Source organism: Ascidia mentula, chromosome 8 (assembly GCF_947561715.1).
Source record: "Ascidia mentula chromosome 8, kaAscMent1.1, whole genome shotgun sequence".
Classification (NCBI taxonomy): domain Eukaryota; kingdom Metazoa; phylum Chordata; class Ascidiacea; order Phlebobranchia; family Ascidiidae; genus Ascidia; species Ascidia mentula.
The window spans coordinates 7,316,000-7,321,728 of record NC_138573.1 but is presented as its reverse complement, the minus strand read 5'-3'; the positions used below and the strand labels follow the sequence as shown (position 1 = coordinate 7,321,728).

Genomic DNA, 5,729 nt, shown 5'->3' with positions numbered 1-5,729 from the left:
TTTTTGTTGCAGTTTGAAACTGAGCAAGTTACTGAGATACCACATCGGATGTGCTCCTTGTGAACAATTATTTCTTTGTATTCTGTGCAATTTTTTTTGCAAAAACTGCAAACAACAAAGAAACTGAACATTCGAAGACATTATACCACATTATTATGTACGTTTCTGTAACAATACAACCAAAGTACAAGTTAATTATGGGCTATGGGCCAAATACGATTATTTATACCAAACCTAACTGTCATCAATTATTTCCTGCTTAGTCTGCATTGCGAACAACAAATAACATCACTAACCATCTGTTACAGATAGCAAACTTACCCACAAAACGGTCGTAATTTTCCAAATCGTGTAATCTTCCACACTTCCGACACTAAACACTACCGAACAGCAGAGCAGACAGAAAGCCGTGTGATGTTGTGACTGGTTGTATTTTTTTCGTCATGCATCATTAGTCCCACGCTGGATTTAGTGCTCAGACCGTACTTTAACATTTAACAAGTACTTTACCTCTTCGCAAAATACCAAAAAAACATTGTAAAGTAACGAGCTATATTTTACGTACAAAATCGATACTTCACGTAAATATAATGATATTTTACGAATAAAATACGTATTTCTTAGACATGTACCGATAAAACTTTGTAAGAAAAACAAACGATGTCGAGACTGTACATATTTCCGGGAAAAACACTGTTAAATTTACGGATTTTTTTTAACACTGTAGTGGCGTCGTCATTCGATCACCTTACGAAGTCCAGACAATAAACTCGTGGTCCCTTGTTACAAACCTTATTGTGTTGACATGCGACGCGGGCGTCTGTTCGTTTGTAAACACACTGGAAATCAAGGGATCGGCTGGCAAGGGAATGCCTTGTCAAGTTGTTTGAAGCCGTTCTACAGTACTTCTAGCAAAACTTCTAGTAAAGGAATGAAGTGCGTTTATGGTCCCCATATGTTTACCTCACCTTTGTCCAATGGTTGTGCATTGAAACGCAATACAAAGTCACGCCATATAGAACTAAATCAGAAGAGTGTGCACGTACCTAACAGAATTTAGCTAAAGTTTAAGAAGGCGCGTGACGACATTTAACTTTGTCGACAAAGAAGAAACTGTTTTCAAGTCACCTATTAATTTGGTTGGGAAGATTTATTAGCCTGATATGCCTAAATAGAAACAAGAAGATAAGGAAGGCAGATTAACCTAATTTACCGCTAAATGTATTGCTTACAAATGAGTTTTCTAACTGGGCATTAAACATTTGCAACTGACTGGATAACAGTAGCAAAATGACATTTTTATTAGGTCGAAAATAACAGCAGCAGGCTGTATTACCAGTCCATTGTACATATACAAGTAAAAAGACGGAGCAAAATGCTGGGATATACATATTATAAAACTATAATATACATGAGAGCTGCAGACAGGGTGTATACACGCACTGTTTCGACCTGTAAGGTCTCATCAGTGCAGCTGTTGATGTGGCACTGTGCTAGCTGGTAGACTAGCAGGCACACAGATTTCCACTTGTGGTACCTTTCGGTCAATCGTCGATATGTTGGGTACCAAATTAGGTAACAATCAACACAGACGAACCACGTGGAGCGCACTATGGCCAAAACAACATACAGAACAAGCTGCGCAGCTCTCATTGATTATTATGGCTCTTTTGCGCATATAATATGATTTGGGTGAAAGCCAAGTCGATAGCGCTATTGGATCCCAAACAGTTGTTTTAGCCATAGTGCGCTCCACGTGGTTCGTCTGTGTTGATTGGTACCTAGTTTGGTACCCAACATATCGACGATTGACCGAAAGGTACCACAAAGTGGAAATCTGTGTGCCTTTTAGTCTACCAGCTAGCACAGTGCCACATCAACAACTGCACTGATGAGACCTTACAGGTCGAAGTGTGTGTATACACCCTGTCTGCGGCTCTCATTGATTATTATGGCTCCTTTGAGCATATAATGTACATATTGAGAAACCATTATATACGTATTGTACACAGCTATAGTTTTCAAGTTGACATTTGGATAACAAAACTGACATCGTTCGAAATGGGATCATCAGACGACGATGAATTTGGTAAGTCGTTTATTCAATGTTTATTCTTTGCAGTGGGTGCAATTGTGCAATTTACTGCGGTGGGTGCAATTTAGTCATGGTCTGTGGAATTTTTTTTTGCTCTATATCTGTTAAATAAAAGCTTATTGGATTCTTTCTTTCGGACAATTCAAGGCATTTAATTATCCATGTGTTTTAACCCAGATTTGGTGCTGTGTCTCTGCTATCTCTTCCTCTTTGTCATTGCTTTGCCTTTCATGCTTATTTGGGCCATTTACAAAATCTACCAACATTGCACCAAAGAAGAACAAGTGGTCCAGCCGGGACAAGTCGTGGTTTACAAGCAATCTGTCGCCCCGCCTCAAAATAAAGTGTTCATTGCTGTTCAAAAGGAAGTCTATGTGAATGATGGCGTTGCTACTGTGAGCGAACGGGTTCAAATCGCTGAGATACGCTAGCACTGCTGTCAAGACGTAAAAACATAATATTCATTTCAAATTAGATAGTATTTTGAGTACGAACATGATGTGCATGAGAATATGTTATCCACAATTATAAAACCCTAAACAACGTATACTGGTTTTTGCTTGTACGTATGCTAACAATTATGGAATCGGATGGAGACTCGATATGCTTTGTTTACTTTCCATATGTAATCTGTGGGAAGACTAAACGAAAAGTAGTCGTGCATCACCAATGCAGGTACTAAAATTTAGTTTGAAATGAGACAGACAGTATTGCATCACTCGCGAAAATACAGCATTACCGAGGAAAGTTCTCTGCCACAGTGCCTTACTTATTTCGCTAAAATAGTTATCGGCTATGCTCGTGTCACTACAACGATGTAAAAGTTAAATAAGACTGGGAGATTCCCACCCGCTTAGGCGACCTGTTTTACTCCTGAAATATAATCAAAAGGAAATGTTGTTTCGACCTCTAAGGTCCAGCTGCCCTGATGAGACCTTCTGTCTGCAGCTTTCAAACTTTCAAACAGCTTTCAAATAAGTTTTAACTATTAGACCAAAAACTATAGATTTAAATATATAGTGGAATGATTGGGTTGCCAGAAACGCCTAAAGCGGGCAATAGCAACTTGGCAACTCCATGTCGTCAATGGGTGCCATGTTACAAATTTAGACCTGTATGTTTTAGTGACATGTCACATCATTTGCTGCCTCTTCTGCACACCCTTCTACTTGGCGTACTTGTTGTACAAGTGTATAATGTGTTGCGTGGATGCCGGAGATGCGCCACCACCTCAAAGAGTCGTCGTCTATCAAAAATCAGAGCCCAAACCTGAACCAACGGTCGTGGCTGTTGTCCAGAAGCAAATTCACATCCATGACGGCGTAGCTACAGTCAGCGAAAAGGTCCAAGTTATAGGAGTCCAACGTTAGACCTTTCCCATTGTAACGAATTCATGATGCCTGATCAGCTGCTAATACAATACTGTTTGTTTTTGTAAATGTGTTATTACTTGCTGTGCGTGCGTTATCCAATGAAATATTACTTAGTGTACAATGTTAGTTTTTTTGTGTGCCTGTAGTGCACTACGACTAATGTGTTGTCTCATGTGTTGTTGCTTTGGGTAATGAAAATAATGTGACGAATAATTAATGTGCTGCAGAATAGTTAACTGGCCGTCTATAAGTGCAGATCAAGCAAAGAGTTTAAATAAATGTTCGAACTAACTCTTTATAAACACTACGGTTTTGGCAACATAACCAAAACAAGTCCTCATTGTAGCTACGTTCCACGAAATTATGTTGAAGTTACCCAGCATGACAATCCGCATCACTATATGCTATTATACAAGACTCTGGCGACACTTTTCACAAAGCAAGTATACTGCGTTTTACTAACCAGTTGATTTTAGATTAGGTGGAAATGTTAAACGCCTGTATCGTGCGGGGGTCGAAAAATCATCACAAATTTACAACTGAATCACACAGGTTACGTACTACGTTTCCAACTGTGTAGGCCGGAGTATTGCTAACTGCGTAGGTACGGCATGGGTTTAAACTCAGTACACGGTTGAAAAATAAAGCTGAAAAGCTAGTATTTGCCGTGGAGAAAGCAGTAATTTCGTACAGGACTAGATGTGGTTAGGAACACTATTTACGGATTTACTCATAATTCTGAGAATAAGGAGACTATGGTCCCTACTGCTGAAAATATTGAAATGTTTTAGTTGTTTAAAACGTTTCGGCAAGTGCTTATGCCATTTATTCTCAGGACTAATGTACTTTACATAAAACATTGCTTCGAGAAAGATTTGCTGAGGTATATTTCTAAGATTGCAATTCAGATTTACTTTGGGAAATCCCTTCACCATGACATCGAACGACAACGACTGCGGTAAAAGTTTGTGTTGTTTATTGTTAAGTTCATTGGCATTACAGACGATCTGGATCGGCACTTTGTCCCGATAAGTCTTAGCAGGATTTCAAAATCAAGCCCCGGTGAGGATTTTACTCACGACCCGATGGCCAAACAGACCCAACGCTCTATTGACTGTCCAGGGGTTAAAGAGGTATATTGTGACGAAGATACTGTGGTTTGCAAGCGCACAACTTGCCAGGAGGCCTTACATTTACGTATAGTGGGGCTCTATGCCATTGCATTGAGAAAGTAGGATCACCTCACTGTTCAGACCTATTAGCCAACTCAGCTATTGGTGTTTATATAATTAGGATTACTGGCAACTCAGGCCAGACACAGGGCAGTTACTTTTTTTCCTTTGGAACCAGATCTGAAAGATTAAATTCACAAAACTTAAATCAATTTTTTTTGTATTCAGACTGCATCGCGTGTTTGTGTTGCCTCATCTTTTGTCCCTGCTTCTGCATCTACCATTGCTTGAAAGCTAACTCCGAAGTTAGTGAAAAAAGAGCGCAAAGTAATCAGCAACTATCGGTTGTTCCGCATCAGCAACAAGCAGCCCCACAAGACAAGAAGGTAATCATTGCGGTGGAAAAACAAGTACGCATAAACGATGGTGTTGCTACCGTGTCGCAAAGAGTCACTGTTCTAAGCGTGAATGAGTAATTGTATATTATCCTTTTTTACCAATTAGTGCTGTATTTCATCATTCACCTCAATATCATGTAGTTTATTTTTTGTAAATATCAGTGTTATCTGATGTGATTTCCTTTGCATATATTAAACGACAATCAAGTAACATTTACAATCATGCACCTTCGGTTAACTTTGCAACAAACGACCGTTTTGTCTCGTTGTATTTCACCCACAAGCAAATAGTCGGTTTGTATTCTATGTCGATGCCTTTGTATTTTCATTTCAAACATTCTCGAGATTAAGATCTTGATCACTGTCGCTTGATCATAAACCATTACAAAGTAGTAGAGCACGCGAGTACATCAGTTGAATGGTTTGTTACAAAAGTGGTTGGCTTTTATGGCTATAAATCAACATGAATGTTGACATGTACATATATGTATATAAACACCGCATTGCGTGGTTTTATATTAAGCACGGTTGTCTAAGTCTGAGCTTGACCAGTTTTGTTTTTAGCGCGGGTTAAAAAGTTTTGTTTTTAGCGTGAAAATACTTAATGAGTTAATTGGGGTAAAATAACTCAAGATAACAAACAAATTCAGTTCGACATCAACTCAATGTCGATTACCCTAAATCAAACCAC

The 5,729-nt window shown here is 39.0% G+C and overlaps 2 long non-coding RNA genes across 2 annotated transcripts; both read left to right on the top strand.

The window, feature by feature from the left end:
- The first annotated feature begins 2,007 nt into the window (after nucleotides 1-2,007).
- Nucleotides 2,008-2,634, top strand: LOC145912382 (uncharacterized). Its single transcript, XR_014403294.1, has 2 exons — nucleotides 2,008-2,089; nucleotides 2,273-2,634. It is a non-coding gene; the product is annotated as an uncharacterized LOC145912382 (long non-coding RNA).
- Nucleotides 2,635-4,302: 1,668 nt separating this feature from the next.
- LOC145912350 (uncharacterized) lies at nucleotides 4,303-5,400 on the top strand. The gene is made up of 2 exons (XR_014403292.1): nucleotides 4,303-4,426; nucleotides 4,869-5,400. It is a non-coding gene; the product is annotated as an uncharacterized LOC145912350 (long non-coding RNA).
- The last annotated feature ends 329 nt before the right edge of the window (nucleotides 5,401-5,729 follow it).